Source organism: Scyliorhinus canicula, chromosome 1, assembly GCF_902713615.1.
Source record: "Scyliorhinus canicula chromosome 1, sScyCan1.1, whole genome shotgun sequence".
NCBI classification, from domain to species: Eukaryota; Metazoa; Chordata; class Chondrichthyes; order Carcharhiniformes; family Scyliorhinidae; genus Scyliorhinus; species Scyliorhinus canicula.
The window spans coordinates 205,075,703-205,099,619 of NC_052146.1; the positions used below are offsets into that span (position 1 = coordinate 205,075,703).

The following is a 23,917-nucleotide window of genomic DNA, read 5'->3' on the forward strand; positions in this document are numbered from 1 at the left end:
GACTGGCCTTGTTAGTGTGTGGGTTTTCTACCTGTGATGGTCTTTATTGATATTAATCAATCTCTTGGAAAGAATCGTCAGAATGTTTACCATGTTCAGAGAAGAGAGTTAACTATGGAGTGGAAAGTTAATGGGACAGGCAAGTGGACAAGGCCTGGATTGATGTTCATACCGTAACAGCATTTAGAATTACCTCATCTTTCGTGTTCTCGATCTGAGTCATTTGTGAGCTGCAAATTTAATTTCTGTCAGGGGGGAAGAAGCAAGGAAATGCATATGCGCAACTAAGTCATGACAAATAATAAAACATGTTTTATCAGTGGTAGCCCAGCTGGCTCTTTCCATGATTTCCAGCACTTTTGAAAGCTGTAGGTAGTATTTTTGAGGAAACAGTACTGCTGACCAAGGGCTTTTAACATCATCCATACTGCATTGTGTTATGGGCCAGGGTTTACAAACCACCAAAGTATGTTATGGAGTTCATCTGACCTATAACTGTTTATTGATTTTGGTTACGATGAGCACAAGAGCCAGCCCTTCAGGTATTATTCAACAGAGTTCTTAGGTGCTTTAAATCAAAAAACAAGCTTTATTCTACAAACTTAATTAACATTTTTATAAACACACACGCTAAGAACTACAAACATAAAGCCCCACACAGCTACAGTAATCTATGTATAACCTTTTTAAAAAAAATTTAGAGCACCCAATTATTTTTTCCAATTAAGGAGCAATTTAACGTGGCCAATCCACCTATCCTGCACATCTTTGGGTTGTGGGGGTGAAACCCACGCAGACACGGGGAGAACATGAAAACTCCACACGGACAGTGACCCGGGCTGGAATTCGAACCTGGGTCTTCAGCGCCGTAGGCAGCAATGCTAGCCACTGTGCCACCGTGCTGCCCTATCTATGTATAACCCTTAATGAATTCTCCCTTTAACGGTTCCAATTCAATAACAAAATCCAAGTAAAACCAGAAACCCTGTTTCAAAGGTGTGGCCCAGCACACAACACTCTTACGGGTATAAGACTTGTTAGTGATACTCTGTTCCCCTTCTCCGACAGCAGGTTTGAATTCCTTCCAGAAAACAATTATCTCTTTTAAGTTATCAAGTAGTCTGGAAACAGCTTTTAAAATATAGATAGAGAAACACTTCTTTCAACCTGTGCAGTTCAAAACCCAGTCCAAAACTCAAAGTGAAAGTAAAACCCACAGAGCCACAAACCAGCTGCAAACTCAAAGCGAAAGTAAAAACTCACAGAGCCACAGCCGAGCTCCACCCATCACTGAAGCCATGTGATGAGACAAAAACATTTCTTAAAGGGACACTCCCATGACAATTGAGCAAGCCAAATCCGCAAACAGGTGCAGAGGGAAAGAGTGGCCCCACGACACAGGCCCGCCCGTAGATCAGTGGGCCCCGATCGCGGGCCAGTCCACCGTGGGGCCCCCCTCCAGGGCCGGATCCCCCCCGCGTCCACAAGCCAGACACACAGACACACACACTCACCCACGTACACTCACAGACAAACACAGACGTACTCACTTACTGACTCACACTCACTCACTCACTCACTCACTGACTCCACTCACTCGCATACATACACACACACTCACACAACCAGCCCTTTGACATTGAACTACTAATTCTGGCAAAATTAGAAATTGTGTCTAATGATCAGTTCACAATGGCATCAGGTGCAAACTGTCCATTCATCCAGCTGAGGGCTAAAGTGCAGTTTTGTCCAACGATGGCTTCCATCTGACTCAAATTGCCTTTGGTCAGAGAGTTCAGTCCTCTAACTGGTGTCACCCAATGGAAACCTTGTGGCCCGTTGATGTCACAGCACCGATGCCAGAAGCAGCTTGAACCCTGGATACGGTGATTAGAAAGAAAAGTGGAAGAAAGGATCAGCCATGATCTTATGAAATGGCGCAGCACGCTGGAGTGCTGCAAAGCCTCCCCCTGCTCCTATTTCTTATCATTTGAGAAAATAATATAAGATGCTTACTGCTTTTGTGATTTTCTGTGGCAGTTTAAAGATTGCTGCTGGAGCCTGCAGCCATTGTTTGCTGGATTACTGTTGGGCTCACACAAGGGCTCAATGATATAGAAATAAATTGGCATGCACACCACTGGTAACTGTGGGATTTATTACATGAGTTGCTTCTTCTTGGAGTACATGCATGAAATTTAATTGCATCGAGTCAGTTCAGTTGGCCATTGGATTGCAACCAATTTTGGGTGCAGTCTCTTGGTGAATCACCCTATGTGCCAGAAAAATTGTTATTTTTTTGTATCAAATGAGTGTGCCAGTCAACAGCAGCAGTTTAGAAATCCACATAATAATTCATCTACAGGACAGCACGGTGGCATAGTGGTTAGCACTGCTGCCTCACGACGCTGAGGTCCCAGGTTCAATCCTGGCTCTGGGTCACTTTCCATGTGGAGTTTGCACATTCATAGAATTTACAGTGCAGAAGGAGGCCATTCGGCCCATCGAGTCTGCACCGGCTCCTGGAAAGAGCACCCTACCCAAGGTTAACACCTCCACCCTATCCCCATAACCCAGTAACCCCACCCAACGCTAAGGGCAATTTTGGACACTAAGGGCAATTTATTATGTCCAATCCACCTAACTTGCACATCTTTGGACTGTGGGAGGAAACCGGAGCACCCGGAGGAAACCCATGCACACACGGGGAGGATGTGCAGACTCCGCACAGACAGTGACCCAAGCCGGAATCGAACCCGGGACCCTGGAGCTGTGAAGCCATTGTGATATCCACAATGCTACCGTGCTGCCTGTGTTTGCGTGGGTTTCGCCCCCACAATCCAAAGATGTGCATGTTCGGTGGATTGGCCACGATAAATTGCCCCTTAATTGGAAAAAAATGAATTGGGTACTCTACATTTATGGGGGAAAAAAAGAATCCATCTATGGTAAAAGTGTGCAAGCCATTATCCACCTCCTGTTGGTGTGGAGATCAAAGTCATTTGGAAATTTTGAAACATGAGGGGTGGGATTCTCCGTGGACTAACGCCGAAACCGGGAAAGGCGATTTGGCGGAGAATCGGTCGTGAAATAAAAATCATGACGGGCGCCGGGCTTTCAATGCTCTGGCGCCTCGAAAGCGGCGACAATGCGTTCTACACCGCAGGCACAGTAAAATCCATTTGCATATCATTGGCGAGCCTGACCCAGTATTCTCCGGGGCCTCCGTAATCCTGCACCATCGCTAGGGGGAATTCCTGACGGCAACCGTCACTTGTCATTTTAAAAATCGGGGACCAAGAGACATGGCTGGCAAGGGAGAGAGAGGAGTTAGGACACACAGAGGCCGCAGGTCCTGCCGCTGGCAGGGCTGGCGGAGGAGGGGGGGGGGGGCGGGGAGAGAGCCGGTACGCCTCCGCCAAGCCTGGGGGGTGGGGAGCAGCAAAGGGTGACGGGGTTGACAGATGATGGGTCCTGGGGTTCAGATGACCCTCCATGTGACCAGGGTGTCCAGGCATGGACCACCATTGCCACGGCCTGCAAGCAGCTATCTTGCTGCGCATCCCACTGACCACCCACCGTGCCCCCGAGCCTGGCAGAGTGACACCGGCCGCATGTTGCGGTGCACACTTGGTCCACCATGTAGCCCCGTGGACCTGGTTGGGCATGGGGTATGCATCATGCTAACATGTCTGATGTTCAGCCCCTGCAGACAATGGACTTCGGAATTCAACCAGGAATGGTAGTTTTCACCCTAGTCGCCGCAGCAGTGGGGGAAGCACTGAGGCTGCACGAGCTGGAACTGCTCGTGGAGGACGCTGCAGCAGCAGAGCTTGCCCCAGAGGAGCAGGCAGCAGCTGGCCGCCCAACATGCCGAGGAGGAGGTGCAAAGAAGGCGTTGCATGAGCCCGCATATGTGTCGGCACTGCCTGTCATTCGACGACCTGCCGGACTGGGCATGCTTTTGAAGACTCCAGCTGAGCAGGGGGATAGTGCAACATATCTGCCAGGTCATGATGAGGAGGAATGAGGGAGGACACCCGCTCCTGCTGACCATCAAGGTGACATTCACCCTGAACATTTACGCAACATGGTCCTTCCAGGCACTGAGTGGGACCTGTCTGGAATCTTACAGAGCTCGGTGCACAGGTGCACCCGTGCCATCACAGAGGTCCCGGACATGATTCTCCCCTGTAGGGATTCTCCATTTTGCCGGCACCCGGGGGTTTCCCGACAGCATGGGGCTGCCCCACAATGGGAAACCCCATTCAATGTGGAGCGAGCCCAACTTTTCTCCATACAGCATGCATCACTCTGTGGTACCCCAATACAATTGCAATACGCTTGATATTCACAATGTACATTCCATGTCAGGCATGCAGTCAGAGGGGTTCTACACAGTCTCCAGCCCCTCGGTGTACTATGGATGAAAGGCGTCAGACAGTAAGCTTTCCCCATTTAATTGGGTTTCTATTTCTGATTGAGTCCTGCTTTTCATCTGGACTCAAATCAGCTGAGTCAGAATCCTGGAATTCCTTCCCTAACATCACTGTGGTTGTACCCACACTGCATGGACGCATGGTCAAGCAGGGGGCTCATCACCAACTTCTCAATGGCAAATAGGGATGGGCAATAAAGCCAGTGATCCTCATATCTCGTGAATGAATGTTAGTCCTCCTGTGTTAAGTACTGTAGGAACGCCTTTTTCTGCCAGTTAAGAAGATGAACAAACCAACAATTATATTAAACCACTGCCATTTCTACTTTAATCTCCACTGCATAACAAGATCACACTTAAAATTCCTTTGTGCAACAGTTTAACACAGCCCCGAATCTGTTTACTTTAAACAGTTAATGACTGTGTTTAAATAATTCATGAATGAATTTTACAGGAACACATTGAACGGGTCAACACCAAAAGAAATTAAACCCTGATGCCTACGTTTTGCGAGCTCAATTATATAAATTGATTTGAAGAAGAAACAGTTTACAGTGGCCCATATTAACAGATCAGTGCTATCCAAATTGGCGTTATTTCCACAGCTTTTCATGTAGCTACAGGATAGTCCCTTGAGAGGGAGAAAAAGAGGCAGGGATGCTTTTGAGTAGTTCATGTGGTGTCATATTCTGTCACTCTACCCATTTTTCCTCTGACACCCAGAGCGCCTGTTCTCTATTGAACATGTATCTTCTAAACAATGTGTGGACTATTTTCTCCCTGCCTGCCAGCATGTTAGCTTCAATTTTCAAGTGTCATGTTCATTGGCCCTACACTGAAGCAGTTGCTCAGGCCCCTTGAATTGGCACAGAACAGGAAAGGCGCAGCAGCAGTGGGTCTAACCTGAGGATTGTTTGATGCCTGCATCAAATCTTGGCGGGAAGAGATAAGTCCTTTTGAGTGTCCACAGAATCCCCTCAGATATGCAGAGCCTGATCTTGAACTCAGCGCTAATTAAAAGGGAACCTAACCGGTGTTCTGTGATGATGACGGCGGTACAATCTGATCATCCACTACTGTCTTCCCTCATGAGCCTTGCTCGTCTTGGTAGCATAGTGATGTGGCTAATTAGGATGCAATCTGTCTGTCGGCAAGCTACCAGAATGGAGAAAGCAAAAATAGGTTACTCTCAACAGTTGTAAAAATGTTACCTCAAAACCTAATTGGACAATTAAATCCTTTGACAACTTTTTCAATTGTCTGCAATTTATATTAGCATCCTCATCAAGGCGCTCTGGGTGTCAGAGGAAAAATGGGTAGAGTGACAGAATATGGCACTCATCCTCAGTGACAGTCCAGTCAGCACATAAACTATCCATTAATTATAAACTCCAGTGTACATCATGATGAAGGGATGGCAATCCTCAATCATTGGGAGAACTCCCTGAATCCCTTGGTATTGAAAATAGAAGGATGGATGGAAGTCCACCATTGGCATTGATGGGTGGTGTTGGACTGGCCAATATGGGCAAATGAAAAAATGAGGAAGTCTTCCAGTTTGCCTTGTCATAATATCCACTCATGTATATAATAAGATGCAGACAGGCAGTGGTTGACACATAGGATGACCAATGAACACACAACACAGAACAACCAATCACCAGACAAGACACCACTACTATAAAGCCCACATGGCATTAAGACTCCCGCTCTTTTCGGGACCCAGACACTGAGACCGTCAGAGTGCGCAGGTCAGTGGGCATTATTGCCATGTGGTAGCTAGTAGGTCTGGTCGAGCCAGTAAGATGTCGTCAGTAGGATTAGTAGAGTGTCAACCCACAGCTGAACATGTACAGCAGGTTATAGTTAAATAAAACAGTGTTGGATCATCTCCGCTGTTAGACGTTTGTTTCTAGCTTCCCTGCATCCAGTTGCAGTCAACGTCGAACCAACCTGCCTAACACATCATGCCTGTCACCCATTCCTTCTGCGGTCTTTGACCCCAGTATTTGCAGAGTTGTCTCTCTCTAAAGTGGCTGAAGGCTCTGTAATTGTGAGTTATCCTTCTGTGTACCATTCCTCCTTGTTGTATCTTCTCCAAGGAGACATGAAGCTTGAAGAGTGCATACACACTCTGCATTCAACATACATGTGTGTAAATGAACCTGCATCTTCTTTATGCTCCTTTCGCTCACTTGGTCTGGCTGATCAGCGATGTTCATCTTTGTCCTTAGTCAGGTGACATTGCAAGAAAATACACTTTTTTCGCTTCCAAAGAAAACAAGACATCCCTTTTAATTTGCAACAGCTTTAAGATCTGCCGCTCGCTGGGAAATCCTCATCCCACGTTCATCCAAGACCATGAAGGGACAAGAATTTCTAGTCGGATATCAAATGAGGCTGAGCCGAGGGGCTGGATCCCTTTTTCAAGGCTGGATGTGTGCAAAGGTGTCCAGTACCACAGCTCCCACTGTCTCAGTGCTGACATTAGACAATGGTTTATAAGCATTGCTTCGCACTGGGCTCACCGCCATGGGGTGGTGTAGTAGTAATGTCACTGGACTAGCTAGACAGAGGCCCAGCCGGTTGTTCAGAGGACATGGGTTCAAATCCCATCACGGCAATTGGTGAAATTGAAATTCAATCAATAAATCTGTAATTGTCTTAATCTCAGTAATGGTGACCATGACAACCATCATCGGTTATTGTAAAAACCCATCTGGTTCACTAATGCCCCTTTAGGGAACACAATCTCCCATCCTGACCTGGTCCAGCCTATTGTGACTCCAGATCCACAATGAAATGGTTGACTCTTAACTGCCCTCAGAAATGACCTGGCAAGCCACTCAGTTCAAGGGCAAATAGGGATTGGCAACAAATGCTGGCCCAGCCAGCGTTGCTCACATCCCATGCAAGAACAATTTGTTTTTTAAAAACTGCTTGGTATGAGAATATAGGAAAAGGAGGGGAGGCCATCCATTCTGACAATCATCCTCTGCTCCCTGAGCCGCAGAATCCGGAAGTACTGCCTGCGGTATAATGGTGTCCGGCATGCAAGGGTTAATGTGGGATTGGGGAACAGAATTGTCCACGTAAGGATGTGGAGAATTATATGACTGTAAGAGTATGGAAGGAGCCCGCATGGAGTTAGCATCTGTGGAGGTGCACAGAGTTACGGGCTGCCAATAAACAGTTAATATTCAACCATACAAGTCTTCAGACCTCTCAGAGAAACTCCAAACAACCTTACAACACTGCCAACCTGTCATGACAGGAGGTGCAGAAGTCAAACTTTAATAAAGGCAAAGGGAGTCAGATAAGTAACATAAAGAAGACATTTATTTTGTTTATTTAAAGTAAGTACTATTTACAAAGAGGAGTGGTTAGGCTTCACTGGGTCCTCTCTCTGTCGGTCGGTTCTTATCTGGCCGACCATATATACACCGGGTAATAGACCCGCAGTTGGCAAGGGAGCTCATGCACCTCGAGCCATACAAGGAAAACAGTCAACCCAGCCCCGTGTGTTTTGTGCAAGTTATTACATTACTGATCTGAGGGTCAAATGGTTTGACCATCAGAATATCATCAGAAGGTGCTAACATGTGCGGGAGCATCACTGCTCATAACATCCACTAATTTGCTTCAGGATATCAGAATAGCCCGACATAATAGAACTCCTTTTCATGTCCTCGCCAGCACTGATATTAGCCTGCACTAGGCTGATCGAGCTGTATGCCCCTGTGTTACACTCAATCACACACAACCAGCTGCAGGTTCCTGTGCCTTGCAAGCCACATGCTGCCGCTTCTCAGAGGATGATTTTGAATTGGGACGCGATGATCATTTACTCAAGCTCGCTGAAATGATATTCAGACTGGAATGCCTGCCAGATTGTAAACAGCGGAATTCAAAACCACACATTATTCAGGCTGCCTAAAGGTTGAGCAGTGACGGGTGCAAATGCGGCACCTCACAAACATTGACGTTTCCATGCTGCCATGTTGCTGCTATGAGCTTGTGATGATCTGATAAGAAACCAGAGCAAGCGTAATAAGTACCAACAGCATCAACTTAACTTCTGAATTCACTTTACTGAATGATTAACTGAACCTTTCAGAGAAGAAAAGTCCTAAGTTTTAACAGTCCAGACAATGCTGCTGTTTACAGCTGAATACGTGGTCCACGGCACTGCTGATGGTTTCAGCTGGCCCGGGTTAAGAATCAGCCAGGGTCTCCAATCGCACCTGAATACTGGTGTCAGCCATGGCTCATTTGCTAGCACTCTCGGAAGTTTCCAGGTTCAAGTCCCTATCCAACGCTTGAGCATATAAATCTAGGTTGACATTTCAATGTAGTACTTCAATGAGAGTATGCTCCATTATTGGAGGGGCCATCTTTCAGGTGAGACATTAAACCAAGGCCTGCTTGGGCAAATGTAACATATCCCATGGCACTATTTAAAAACAGAGAAGGGGAGATTTCCACAGTGTGCTGGGCAATATTTATCTCTCAATCAACATCACAGAAACAGGTTACCTGATTACCATCACATTTCTGGTTGTTGGGAGCATGCACATTTGCTGCTTCCTACATTACAACACATGGCCCTTGGCCACGGGCCTGGTCCCGGGGTTTCAGGAGCCCTGTCCAAGGGGCTGTGGTCCGCCAGAATGGGGGTGTGCCCTACGGTGTGTACCTCAATCCCTGACATCCCCTTGAGTTCCTGGACTCCCATCTCTGCACTCTCCCAGGAGAGGGCAATCTCGATGTCCTTCTTTATGTCCCGAAATGGGCTCAGTCAGCAATTTTGGCGGGTAATTTGGCACATTATTTAGAGCCGCATAAAAGGCGATCCCGTAGCATCTCTGTTAGGGATAGCCGATAGTTGCAAAATTCTGCCAATTTGTGCAATCGTACCAAAATCTTTGTGACTGACTCCCCTGAGGTCATACTCAGCCGTACTGAATCTGTACCTCTGTACGATAACCAAAGGTTAGGGGTCGTAGTGGTTTGTCATGAGTGGGACTAGTTCTTCAAACATCTTGGAGTCTGGGGCCACGTGATACATCAAGCTTTTTATGACACTGAAAGTGGGGGTGCCACAGGTGGTCCGAAGAATTACTGCCTGGCAATTATCCTCAATGATAGTGTTCGAGTTAAAAAATAGAGCACACGCTCCACGTACTGAGCCCAGTCCTCTACTCCCACATCGAATCTGAAAAAGAGCGGAATTTTCAAAATGGGGCAAACCTTATTCCTTTGTGAAGTGAGGTGGCTATGCTCCAAATGGTTAGCAGCACCAACTGCAGTTCAGCTTCATCATCGTCGCCAATTTAGTAGTCATGGAGGAGTCCAGAAAAAAGAGTCAAAATAAGGTTTATTTCCAAAGGAAAGTATTTACAAGTAACAGTCCCAGTCGATATTACTCTGCAGTTTAGCTTACACCTGGGCTGACCTTTATGGCTCTTACTTAAGGAACCTGCTGATGGGCCTCCACCCCTCAGTGGAGGAGCTCGTACTCCAAGTGGCTCATGGGGAGATTAATCCCCATGGGTCTCGTGGGAGTTATAACAATCATCGACCTTCCTTCCAACATAAGGTTAGATGTGGCGTTGCACGATGTTCAGCACCATTGACGACTCCTCAGACACTGAAGTAGTCCATGTGCAAATGCAGCATGATCTGGACAATATCCAGTCTTGGGCTGACAAGTGGCAAGTAACATTCGCACCACACAAATGCCAGGCAATGACCATCTGCAATAAAAGAGAATCAAACCATCGCCCCTTGATATTCAATGGCACTACCATCACTGAATTGCCCACTGTCAACACCCTGGGCGTTACCATCGACTGGACTAGCCATATAAATATTGTGGCTACAAGAGCAGGTCAGAGGCTAGGAATCCTGAGGTGAGTAATTCACCTCCTGACACCCCAGAGCCTGTCCACCACCCACAAGGCACAAGCCAGGAGTATAATGGAATACTCCCCACTTGCTTGGATGAGTGCAGCTCCAACAATACAAAAAGCTTGACACCATCCAGGACAAAGCAGCCTGCTTGATTGGCACTGTTTACACAAACATTCACTCCCCTCACCACCAACGCACAATAGCAGCAGTGTCTACATCTACAATATGCATTGCAGGAGCTGTCAAGGCTCTTTAGGTAGCACCCTCCAAACACATGGGGCGGGATTCTCTAATCCCGCGGCAGAGTGTCCACACTGTCGTAAACGCCGTCGCATTTCACAACGGCATGAACGGGCCACTGCCAGGAATAATTCTGGCCCGTACAGCGGCAGTTCACGCCGCTCCAGCTGCTGACCCCAGCACAAACTGTGCACGGCGGGGGCCGCGCATGCGCAGTGGCACCATCGCCAACACTCACATGCGAAGTGGCCTCCTTCAACGTGCCGGCCCCGACGCAACATGGCGCAGGGCTGCAGGGGCCGGTGCGTAGGAAAGGAGGCCCCCAGCCAGAGAAGCAGGCTCGCCAATCAGTGGGCCCCGATTGCGGGGCAGGACACATCGGAGGCCCCCTCCAGGGTCGGACCCCCCTATCCCGCACTGGCCACCACCTGACCCTTCAACGCTGAGGTCCCGCCGGCTCAGAACAGGTTAGAACGGCGCCGGCAGGACTCTTTTTTTATGGCTGCTCGGCCCATTCGGGCCAAGAGTCATGGGGGGTTGGGGGTCGCCTAGAGTGGCCCGTGAGTGTCTGGATACAGGGTAGTGGGTGTCTGGAACTCGCTGCTGGAGGAGGTGGTGGATACAGGGTAGTGGGTGTCTGGAACTCGCTTCCACCACCTCCTCCAGCAGCGAGTTCCAGACACCCACTACCCTCTGTGTAAAAAACCTAGTTCGTACATCTCCTCTAGACCTTGTCCCTTGCACCTTAAACCTATTCCCCCTGGTAATTGACCCCCCTACCCTGGGAAAAAAGCCTCTGACTATCCACTCTGTCTATGCCACTCATAATTTTGTCGACCTCTATCAGGTCGCCCCTCAACCTCCGTCATTTCAGTGAGAACAAACCAAGTTTATTCAACCTCTCCTCATAGCTAATGCCCTCCATACCAGGCAACATCTTGGTAAATCTCTTCAGCATCCTCTCCAAAGCCCTCCACATCCTTCTGGTAGTGTGGCGACCAGAATTGAACACTATACTCCAAGTGTGGCCAAACTAACGTTCTGTACAGCTGCAACATGACTGGCTAATTTTTATACTCAATGGCCCAGCCAATGAAGGCAAGCATGCCGTATGCCTTCTTGACTACCTTCTCCACCTGTGTTGCCCCTTTCAGTGACCTGTGGACCTGTACACCAAGATCTCTCTGACTGTCAATACTCCTTTTTAAAAAATAATTTTTATTCAAATTTTCACAAAATATCAATAACAAAAACTATCAAGAAAAGAAAGAACAACCCCCCCCCCATGTATACAAAAAGGAAAAATAAATTAACGCCCGTCATTAGCAATGAACAAATATACACGTCCCTTCAGCCCAAAACAAAGAAAACGTGTGTCCCCCTCCCACTACTGTCAATACTCTTAAGGGTTCTACCATTCACTGTATATTCCCAACCTGCATTCGACCTTCCAAAATGCATTATCTCACATTTGTCTGGATTAAACTCCATCTGCCATCTCTCCGCCCAAGTCTCCAAACGATCTAAATCCTGCTGTATCCTCTGACAGTCCTCATCGCTATCCGCAATTCCACCAACCTGTGTGTCGTCTGTAAACTTACTAATCAGACCAGTTACATTTTCCTCCAAATCATTTATGTACACTACGACCAGCCAAGGTCCCAGCACTGATCCCTGCGGAACACCACGAGCCCTCCAATCAGAAAAGCACCCTTCCATTGCTAATCTCTGCCTTCTATGACCTAGCCAGTTCTGTATCCATCTTGCCAGCTCGCCCCTGATCCCGTGTGACTTCACTTTTTATACCAGTGTGCCATGAGGGACCTTGTCAAAGGCCTTACTGAAGTCCATATAGACAACATCCACTGCCATTTATGGGCAGCACGGTAGCATTGTGGATAGCACAATCGCTTCACAGCTCCAGGGTCCCAGGTTCGATTCCGGCTTGGGTCACTGTCTGTGCGGAGTCTGCACATCCTCCCCGTGTGTGCGTGGGTTTCCTCCGGGTGCTCCGGTTTCCTCCCACAGTCCAAAGATGTGCAGGTTAGGTGGATTGGCCATGATAAATTGCCCTTAGTGTCCAAAATTGCCCTTAGTGTTGGGTGGGATTACTGGGTTATGGGGATAGGGTGGAGGTGTTAACCTTGGGTAGGGTGCTCTTTCCAGGAGCCGTGCAGACTCGATGGGCCGAATGGCCTCCTTCTGCACTGTAAATTCTATGTCGATATAACTGCCTTACCTGCATCAATCATCTTTGTGACCTCCTCGAAAAACTCTATCAAGTTAGTGAGACATGACCTCCCCTTCACAAAACTGCGCTACCTCTCGCTAATACGTCCATTTGCTTGCAAATGGGAGTAGATCCTGTCTCAAGAAATTCTCTCCAGTAATTTCCCTACCACTGGCGTAATGCTCAATGGCCTGTAGTTCCCTGGATTATCCTTGCTACCCTTCCTAAACAAAGGAACAACATTGGCTATTCTCCAGTCCTCCGGGACATCACCTGAAGACAGTGAGGATCCAAAGATTTCTGTCAAGCCCTCAGCAATTTCCTCTCTAGCCTCCTTCCGTATTAGGGGCAGCACGATAGCATGGTGGTTAGCACAATTGCTTCACAGCTCCAGGGTCCCAGGTTCGATTCTCGGCTTGGGTCACTGTCTGTGCGGAGTCTGCAAGTTCTCCCCGTGTGTGCGTGGGTTTCCTCCGGGTGCTTGGTTTCCTCCCACAGTTCAAAGATGTGCAGGTTAGGTGGATTGGCCATGCTAAATTACCCTTAGTGTCCAAAATTGCCCTTAATGTTGGGTGGGGTTACTGGGTTATGGGGATAGGGTGGGGGTGTGGGCGTGGGTAGGGTGCTCTTTCCAAGAGCCGGTGAGACTCGATGGGCCGAATGGCCTCCTTCTGTACTGCAAATTCTATTCTGTTCTAGTATTCTGGGGTAGATCCCATCAGGCCCTGGGGACTTTTCTACCTTAATATTTTTCAAGACGCCCAACACCTCTTCTTTTTGGATGTCAATGTGACCCTGGCTATCTACACACCCTTCTCCAGACTCAACATCCACCAATTCCTTCTCTTAGGTGAATATTGATGCAAAGTATTCATTTCGTACCTCGCCCATTTCCGCTGGCTCCACACATAGATTCCCTCGCCTGTTCTTCAGTGGGCCAACCCTTCCCTGGATACCCTCTTGCTTTTTATGTACGTGCAAAAAGGCTTGGGATTTTCCTTAACCCTATTTGCCAATGACTTTTCATGACCCAACTAGATTGGCAATTGTTCCGTTGTCATTGCACGATACCCAGCCTAGGATGGTCTGTTCTCGAGTTGGTTCCTCAACGTATTGGTCTAGAAGACCACTGCAGGAATTCCTCCTCGAATGTATTGTTGCTAATTTGACTTGCCCAACCTATATGCAGATTAAAGTCACATAGTAACCAAAACTGCACACAATACTCCAAGGACAGTCCCACCAAATCTCGATACAATTGTAGCAAGATTTCTTGCTTTTGCATTCCTAATTGTTTGCTGTACTGAAAACTAACTTTCAGTGCATCCCAGATGAGTGCTTCCAAGTCCCTTTGAATATCAATATTTAAACGCTTCATGTATTTTCTTTTTAAATTATGCTTTTCTAACTTCCTGCATTTTTGGCACGTCTCTTACAGCAGATAAATGGCTTTTAATGAGAAAATTTCGAAAGAAGCATGGCTAAGAGTAGGGATTCCTGGGCATTGTGTTTTAAAGCTGTCTTTCACCGCTGTCTTTGTAGCATCAATTGGCAAAATATATTCTGCCTTAATGGACTGTGCACTAAGAGTTCTGAATTGTAAATGAGGTCACTTCTGTTCACAATGCTCTGGGGTAAGAGCAAAGTCTGACTGGGTTAGTAAGCCAGAAGCCTTGTCTAATGATCTGGAGATGTGAGTTTAAATCCCCCGTAGCAGCTGAGGAATTTAAATTCAGTTAATTAAATGAAATGAAAATCTGAAATGAAAACTAGCATTAGTAATGGTGATCATGTCATAAAAACCCATCAGGTTCACTCATGCCCCTTTGGGAGGGAAACTTCCTTACAAGTGACCGACAAGTGACCAGACCCACAGCAATGTGGGTGACTCTTGATTGAACTGGCCTATTTGTACCAAACCATGATTTTTTAAAAAGTCACTATGGATGTATCTTCACCACATGCACTGCAGTGGTTCCAGGTGGTGGCTTCTCAAGGGCAATTAGGTGTGGGCAATAAATGCTTGCCTTGCCAGCGATGCCTGCATCTTGTGCATGAATTTAAAAAAAGAGCAGATTCTGACCTCTATTGGAAAGTGGTTATAGGCTATGGTGTGCATACTGAACCATGCAGAACAGCAAGATCCCAGGTTGGTCGCGGCTCTCTGCTAAGGTACTATAATATTTCCCGTTCCCCAATTAGGTAAATCTTACAGGTGCAATAGTTTTAACTTCAGTGCCTCTGTACCAGCCCAAAGCAACATTACCAATCGTTTTTGTTGCTGATCAGGCACGATTGGCTGCTGCTATGCAATGGCAAGTGGAGGATTGATTGGGCTTGGCTGTGATGTCTGGCTCCTGTCAGCTCTCCAGTGATGTGCTGCAGAGCTGCCTTGGGCCCTGTGCACCAGATGTGAGCCACAGATTCAGGGAGGGAGATGGAGAAAGCTTGAGACGAAGCAGATGACTGACAAAGTCCACTTCTGATTCTTATTTTAAAACCCTCTCTGACAGCTTCAAAAATAATGTCTTTGTGGAAACTATTAGTGTTCAAATGCTTCTTTCAAACCTGCCAAAAGTAAAATTTGAGATTAAAATTGCTACTGTCTAATACTATCTTTGGCATCACTCCATGGATCCCTGCCTCAAAAAGAACATCTGAATCTGGGTATGTGTTTGTAAAATTAAATCCTAGTTAATAACAATCCCATAAGCACTTGGTGAACAATCCTGAGTACGCTAATAGATACACTAACAACCAATTTAAGATAATTAATCAACTTCGTAATGTGGATTATTTACACTTTTTAGAAGTGACATATATTCCTACACAAGGACATGTATTCTCTGCAAACAAAGGGAACATTTTCATTTCTTGTACCCATTGTGAATTATGCCTGAGCTTGGAGAACGATAGTCCCTTGTTGCTTTTGCCATAGGAGTCAACTTGTCAACCAAACAGCACTCTTTTTGTCTGTAGTTCAAATAGTTGTGGAGGTTTGAAATTTAGCATTCTTGTATTTGTCCTGATGCGTGCAAGGTCAAAAGCTTTGGCAACATGTATCTCTTTTCAGCAAGATTGAAGTTACTTCAGCATTGATGGGTTTGTTGCTGCAAGACATTTGAAAATGAATGTGGAAATTAGATAAGTTCTGAATGAGAGCTTTAGTCCAATCCTGAACCCAATTTCATAGCAAAGGTTTGAAAGATTTGAAAATAATTCCCGGAAACAGACCTTTTGTTGCAGCCTGGGAACAGCACAACAGAGCTGAGTGTAACATCTATTCAGCACTCAGTCGTGTGAGAATGTGATTACTCCAACCTAGAATCATGCGGCAATATTGTACCACATGTAATTTGGCAAGAAGGTGGTAAATTTTGGCGGTTTGATGCTGACAGTAAAAATTTGGATTATTTGCTTTTGAGAAGTGGCAACAGATACAGTTTTAGAGGTCAGGCGGGGCAAGAACAGGTGGATCACAAAATATGTATCCTGGGCTGCGGATCCGATGACAAGGAACTGTTATGTATTTGTCGAAAGATACTCTTACTGCTATCGGAGACACATTACACTTGCAGAGATCCACATCACAGCCATTTGCTTCTCACTGGGAGAGTACAGCTACAGAAAATAGTCTTTGTCAACAATGGACTTTGAGAAGCAAAGGTAAAGTTGAAATTATTCAGGGGAATGTGGACAATGCTCAAAAAGATAAGTGGACAGAGAGGCCTGCATACACTTTTCCGGTTAAAATCTTCAGCGTGTCACTATTGGGAAGTGGAGGAAGAAAACCAATCAGTTTGTTTTTCCTGGGCATAGATATTATTTAAATTCTGTAAGGTGTGGTCCATGGAGCATCCTTATACTTTAGATTAAGAAGGACAAGCGGATGTTTTGGGATGGGGTAGTCGGGGGGGCGGAGGGGTGGGGGGGGTTGGGGAGTGGGGAGCTGTGGGTGGGGGGCAAATTTCATCTTCTCTCATCGTGTTACCAATTGCCAATGCTACAATATACGGTCAAGCAATAAAATTTGAGATTTTCAGTGATGTGCCAGGTCTGATGGGAAAAGGGATAAGAAATGACTTGTCTTTATTAACATCTTTCACAATCACTAGATCTGTGCGGAGTCTGCACGTTCTCCCCGTGTGTCCGTGGGTTTCCTCCGGGTGCTCCGGTTTCCTCCAACAGTCCAAAGATGTGCAGGTTAGGTGGATTGGACATGGTAAATTGCCCTTAGTGTCCAAAATTGCCCTTAGCGTTGGGTGGGGTTGCTGGGCTATGGGGATGGGGTGGAGGTGTGGGCTTGGGTAGGGTGCTCTTTCCAAGAGCCAGTGCAGACCCGATGGGCCGAATGGCCTCCTTCTGCACTATAAATTCTATTATTCTATGATTCTAAGATGTCACCAAGCACTCGGCAACGAATGAAGTGCTTTTGAATTGTGTTCATTGTTGTAACGTAGAAACATCGACAAATTTGCATACAGCCAGATACCACAATCAGTAATGAGATGAATTACTAGATATTCAGTTCCTGTCATGTGGATTGAAGGGTAAATATTGGCCAACACCAATATTCAATGGAACACAGAACTCATTGTTAATCAGAAGGGCAGTGGATAATGTCATTAATCTTAATTTATGTTGAAAGTATCTGTGAAGTGAAGTTATCACTGATGTGATAATGCCTTTATCCCCTTGTTCTGTCTCCCGTACATAAAAATGTTGCAATGATAGTGGGCCTCTTTAAACTGCAAACACAATTTCCTCATTGTTGCTTCCAGTTAAGTGCGTGTTTTGTTTAAAAGCGTTATTGTTCCTGCACTCTCTGTGGATTAGGAAAGCGTGGCTCACAGCGACATGATTTAAACAGTTACTCCACCTTGTGACTCTTTGTTGTGAACTTTTTATGGTCGGACTGTACTTTGCAGAGAGAACGGAAAACACGCTGGATACAAATATTTTGAGAATTTAATACACAATTGCAGCAGCTATTTAAAGAGTTATATTTGAACAGTCGGCGGTTGATTGTTGTCTGTTAGATTGTTACTGTATGAAATAATGAAACACTTAAATGTTTTTGATCAGATATAATTTTTTTTAAAGAGAAACTTTCTGGTGGCATTTAACTAATAGAAGAGCCATCAACTTCATTTTATATAATATATAATAAAAACAGAAATGCTGGATCAACTCAGCAGGTCAGACAGTATCTGTGGACAGAAACAAATTCAACGAACTCAAGTTGAACTCCGCTGAATAGCATGTTTAGCAGGGTGTTTCTTGGCGCTAAAGACCCCGCTATTCAATGGCTCTTTGCCGTTTTTTTATCCTCGGCAAGGAATTCCCTGTCGAGGCCACTCTTTAAGTAATTTCCTGCATTAATAATAATAATCTTAATTAGTGTCACAAGTCGGTTTACATTAACACTGCAATTAAGTTACTATGAGAATTCCCTCGTCGCCACATTCTGACACCTGTTCGGCTACACTGAGAGAGAATTCAGAATATCCAATTCACTGAACCTGCACGTCTTTCGGGACTTGTGGGAGGAAACCGGAGCACCCGGAAGAATCCCATGCAGACATGGGGAGAATGTGGAGACTCTGCACAGACAGATACCCAAGACTGGAATCAAAGCCGGGTCCCTGCCACTGTGAAGCAACAGTGCTAACCACTATGCTAACTTACCTCTTCTGGGGTTCTCGAGCTGCCCTCACCCTATCTCTTGCAGGCAAGGCCCGCCTGGGCCCAACCCCAGGCGTGGGCAACCTGGCATCTGGGCACCTTGGCGCTACCGATACCAGGCTGACTGGCTGTCAGTGCCAAGGTGCCAGGTTGGCCATACCAAGTGCCTTGGTACCAGGGAATGCCAGGGTACCACCCTACCTTGTCCTGTCCCCGATCGCCCAGGGGCTACAAATCCCCAGCAAGACCCCCCCCTTCACACCCCACACCCATACCTGAGGTGGCACCATGACTGTTCCACGACTTTATGAACCAATACTAAATGGCGCCCAATTGAAGCCATGCTGGGAAGGCTGGTGAATAGGGTGAGGCTTCTTGCAAAATTCAACAGCCTCGTTCCGACACCAGGACGGGTGTGACAGGCTGCTGAATTGCAGCCAGCGTTAACATTTCTTAAAAGCCCATCTGGTTGACTAATGCCCTTTTAGGAGTGTTATGGGCCAGGGTTTAGAGAACCCCAAAGTGTATTATGGAGTTCACCTGACCCACAACTTTTAATAGATTGTGGTGCGGGGAGCACGCGGCCCACTCTACAGGTGTGGTACAGCAGAAACGGAAAAATATTTTTTAAAGCAAAACAATGTTTATTCTATGAACTCAAGTTAACCTTTTTAAAACATACAGTGAACATCTTAGCAACTATTGATTCAAATACAACCCCTAAAGAATACAACACAAAGTAATCCTTAAGCTGTCCTTTCAATATCCTTAAGACTTAAAAAATAACTTTTAATAGAAGCACATCAGGTTAAAGTCACTACTGAGAGCAGTTATTAGTTCTAAATCACCAAAGGATCAATTTACAGTTTTTAGATTACAGAGAGAGAGTAATACTTCTTCTGGCTGTGACTGAAGCTATCCAGCTCTGAAATCGAAACTAAAGCATACCCTGCAGCAAACAACCTAAAACGAAAGTAAAAAGCTGACAGACAGCCCAGCTTCACCCACTCTCTGACATCACTGCTGTAATAAACACCCATTTCTTAAAGGTACTCACTACAGATATTTATATACACACCCATTTATAAACACCATTTCTTAAAGGTGCTCTCACATGACAGGAGGGAAATCTGTTGTCCTCACAAGTGGCCTACATGTGACTCCTGACCCACAGCGATAGGGATGACTCTGAATTGAACTGGCTTATTTGTACCAAACCATGATAAAAAAAAGTCACCATGGATGTATCTTCATCACGTGTACTGCAGTGATTCTAAGAGGTGGCTCACTAACACAGTCACAAGGACAATAAATGCTGGTATTCCCAGCAATGCCCACATCCTGTGAATGAAGTTTAAAAAGCACACATTCTGTCTTCAATTGGATCGTGGCTATAGCCAAGAGACCTTTGTGTTGTGCATACCGAACCACGCAGAACAGCAAGATCCCAGGGTTGGTTGCTGTTCTGTGCTAAAGTACTGTAAATGATTCTTCTGCAGGATCTCATTTTATAACTGATTTCCTCAAGTGGTAATAGTTTACACTTCTTAACTACCACAGTTACAGGATTTCTGACTTTGAAAGATTCTAAGCCTGGAAGGGAACAAAAAAGAATCCTGTCCAAGGAATGGCCAGTGGCCACAGCACCAATTAAAAATGAATGTCTTTGGAATCTCATCAGCCAGTTTGTTGTGATGGTTACTTCAAGCTCAACCAATTAAGTGGTTGGCTGACGGGTGGCAGATGAATGTGATTATTGTCCAGCCATCAAAAGCATCCACTGCGATTCGTTTAGTATTGAGAAACTTTTACTCAGCCATCTCGCAACAGGGCATTCTGACTTTCTACTTTGAAGGATTAGATCACTTGGAATATTTTACAGGTTTGGCAAGGTATTTTTAAAAGGATCGTGATCTATTAAAAAAGGCGAGAGCCAAGGGCGGTTTTGGGATTAGGAACTCCAAGTTAGAAAGAGAGGAATCCAGAAATTAGGGGGTTCGTTTAGCTCAGTTATTGAACGGCTGGTTCATGATGCAGAGCAACGCCAACAGAGTGAGTTCACGTCCTGTACCAACTGACGTAATTCATGAAGGCCCCGTCCTCTCAACCTTGCCCCTCACCTGAGGTGTGGTGATCCTCAGGTTAAATCACCACCAGTCAGCTCTCCCAGGGGAGAGCAGCCTCTGGGACTGTGGCAGCATTTACATTTTATTCCGAAATTACTTACTTTCAAGGCCAATCTGCACCTCCAAGTCCTGAGCAAATCCCAATTTCTTCTTTCCGCCTGAGGCGCCTTGAGTTTCGAGGGCCCAAGGGCTGGAATTTTCTCTCAAAAAATTTGCCACCTCTCTCCCTCCCTTCTCATAAGATGCTTTTTCAAATCTACCTCTTTAAACTAGCCTTTGAATTCTCATCCTTGTATTTATGCAGCTCAATGTCAAATTTAATTTGATAATCTCTTCTGCGAGGAACTTCTGCTTGGTTTAGGAATTATAGGAGTAAAGATTATTGAGAAGAGACTGGATCCAATTGCTTTTTTTCTACTAAATTCGGTGAGGAATTAATAACCATTAGCAGGGTATTTAACTTGAAATATGAGGCAATAGTAATGTATAAGAGTTGACAAGACTTCAAAAATGATGAGATAATACTAGGAATAGGTGGGTTGTTTGATGGGGAAAGGTTGGCAAGGTTAGGTTTGTATCCACGAGAGTTTAGAAGAGTAAGAGGCGATTTGTTCGAAACCTTAAAGATACTGAGGGGCACTGACAGGGTGGATGTGGGGAGAATGTTTCCTCTTGTTGAAGAATCTAGAAGGTTACTGTTTAAAAATAAGGGATTTCTCATTTAAATCAGTGATTAGGATCATTTATTTCTCTCAGAGCGTCATGAGTCTTGGAACTCTCTTCCTCAAAAGGCAGTGGAATCAGAGTCCGTGAATATTTTTGGCACAGAGCTAGATAGATTCACGATTAACAAGGAGGTGAAAGATTATCAGGGGTAGGCAGGAATGTGGGGTTGAGGCTACAATCAGATTAACCATGATCTTATTGAATGGTGGGGCAGGCTTGAGGGGCCGAGTGGCCTACACTCTTGCTCCTAATTCATATGTTCGTATCTTTCCCGTTCAGGACAGAAGATACGCAGACTACCATCCCAGTTAACACTATTAATTATGGGGTGATGATATGTGGTTGGGATTAGGTTTAACAATGCTGGGATAAACAATCTGTTTGGATCCGATCGAAACAGTATTTTAACTCAAAGAGGGAGAATATTTGCTCTGTGTGGCAGCTGTGAAATAGTTATGGAGCTCTTCATTAAGAAAACCTTTACTATTCCACCACACTTAACAGACAGTGAGCGTGGGTGTGGTGGTCTTTTAGAGGGTCAATGCGGAGTCAATCGGCCGAATGGCCTCCTTCTGCACTGTAGGGATTCTATGAAATCCTCTCTCAGGGGTGTTTCATGAGCAAGCAGAGGGGAATTTGCTTAATTTCCGACTCTCCTGTCTTTCATTATTTTTGGGATAGTTTCACTGACTCGGGGTGGAACTCTAATAACCCAGCCAATCGTCTTTCTTTAACTCTGCATTTCAGGGTGAATTTCACCAGCCCACTCGAGGAAGCATCCAAGACTATCCCAGCCCCTCCCTCACAGCCACCAATGTGCATGTGTTGCCCATTGTCCCACTTTCCTATTCTAGCTGCAACACGCCTTGACTATCACTTTAATGGTTGCAACGTTCTGATTCTTTGGTTTTCCCTTCCGACGGTACTCAATCCTGACAGTATGCCCTGCAACCGATTGGGCACTTCGCATTGTCAGTTACCTTGCCCTTTTTTAGTAGCTCCTGGGATCAGGGCCGGCTCAAGACACCGGCAACTCGGGCAGTCGCCCGGGGCGCCATGTGCCAGGGGGCGCCAGAGACTCGGTCCCGCGCATGCGCAGTTGGGCCGGTGCCAACCAGCGCATGCGCGGTGGCCGCCCTCCCCCATGGCGGCCCCCCCTCGGTCCTCCGCCCCCTCGGTTCGGTCCTCCGCCCCCTCGGTCTGCCCCTCCCTCGGTCCGCCCCCCCCCGGTCCGCCCCCCCCGCCCCTCCCTCGTTCCGCCCCCCGCCCCTCCCTCGGTCCGCCCCCCCCGCCCCTCCCTCGGTCTGCCTCCCCCCCGCCCCTCCCTCGTTCCGCCCCCCGCCCCTCCCTCGGTCCGCCCCTCACTCGTTTCGCCCCTCCCTCGGTCCGCCCCCCCCGCCCCTCCCTCGGTTGGCCCCCCCCCCCCCTCGCCCCCCCCCCCCCCGCCCTCGCCCCCCCCCCCACCCCCGCCCTCGGCCCCGCCCCCCCAGGGCGCCGAAGTTCAACTTGCCCGGGGCGCCAGCAACCCTAGGGCCGGCGCTGCCTGGGATGTGGGTGTCACTGGCAAGGTCAGCATGTTGAACCCTTTGCCCTTGAGAAAATTTAAGGGTTAATCAGATTGGTGTGGGGATCTTGAGTCACCTTTAGGCCAGGCCGGGTAAAGATGGCAGATTGCTTTCCCTGGCCGGCATTAGTGAACCAGATTAGTTTTTAACAACAATCAATGATAGCTGTCATGCTTACAATTACTGAGATAAGCTATCAATTCCAAATTTTAAAAAAATTAATTGAGATCAAATTCCACCAGTGAAGCTGATTTGAATCTATGTCCCCAGGGCATTAGCCTGAACCTCTAAATTACTCGTCCAGTGAAATTACCACTACACCATCATCTCCCCATTATCCCACTATATACCCTGAGGCCTTCTTTGCACCTTTTTGTTTTTCAAATATATATGATTTCATGAAATGTGGCCAGCATTTGTTATCGATCTATAGTTATCCTTGAGTAAGTGGTGGTGAGTCGCCTTCTTGAACCACAGCAGGCTACCTGGTGCAGGTACACCCACAGTGCTGTTAGAAAGGTACACACCCTATAAAACAGGTCCCATGCCAAGCCACACTTCAGATGCGTGGCACTGCTTGAGATGGGTCGTTTTAAGAAGGCCTTCAACCCACATGCATCGCACCTTGTCGAGTCATCCTTCACATCGGCCCATAATTTCTTGCAGAGCCTTATGACTTATGTCTTTTGACTTAGAATGCCCAATCAGAGTATTACGCATTTCCTGTGGAACTGGTTATGGGGTTCCTCAAGAAAATGACAATCATTCAGGTGGCAGCACGGTAGCATGGTGGTCAGCACAGTTGCTTCAAAGCTCCAGGGTCCCAGATTTGATTCCCGGCTTGGGTGACTGTCTGTGTGGAGTCTGCTCGTTCTCCCCGTGTCTGTGTGGGTTTCCTCCAGGTTTCCTCCCACAGTCCAAAGATGTGCAGTTTAGGTGGATTAGCCATGATAAATTGCCCTTGGTGACCAAAAGGTGGGGTGGGGTTACTGGG

At 46.6% G+C, this 23,917-nt stretch overlaps 1 protein-coding gene and 2 long non-coding RNA genes across 7 annotated transcripts in view; 1 reads left to right on the forward strand and 2 right to left on the reverse strand.

The window, feature by feature from the left end:
• LOC119971165 (1-phosphatidylinositol 4,5-bisphosphate phosphodiesterase beta-1) overlaps positions 1–23,917 on the forward strand; it is a 983,652-nt gene that overhangs the window by 307,186 nt on the left and 652,549 nt on the right. The window lies entirely within an intron of this gene.
• Positions 1–23,917, reverse strand: part of LOC119971187 — a 44,263-nt gene that overhangs the window by 19,205 nt on the left and 1,141 nt on the right. For 2 of the 3 annotated variants that reach the window (XR_005461776.1, XR_005461777.1), the window contains exon 2: positions 15,623–15,931. The exons of the other annotated variant lie outside the window; for it this stretch is intronic. This is a non-coding gene — a long non-coding RNA (uncharacterized LOC119971187). The remainder of the gene's footprint in view (positions 1–15,622; positions 15,932–23,917) is intronic. 3 annotated transcript variants of the gene reach the window in all.
• Positions 1,576–10,392, reverse strand: LOC119971181. 2 transcript variants are annotated; one of them, XR_005461774.1, is made up of 3 exons: positions 9,689–10,392; positions 5,470–5,593; positions 1,576–1,877 (listed from the first exon to the last, which is right to left on the reverse strand). It is a non-coding gene; the product is annotated as an uncharacterized LOC119971181 (long non-coding RNA). The 2 variants fall into 2 exon arrangements; XR_005461775.1 differs by having other exon boundaries at positions 5,342–5,593.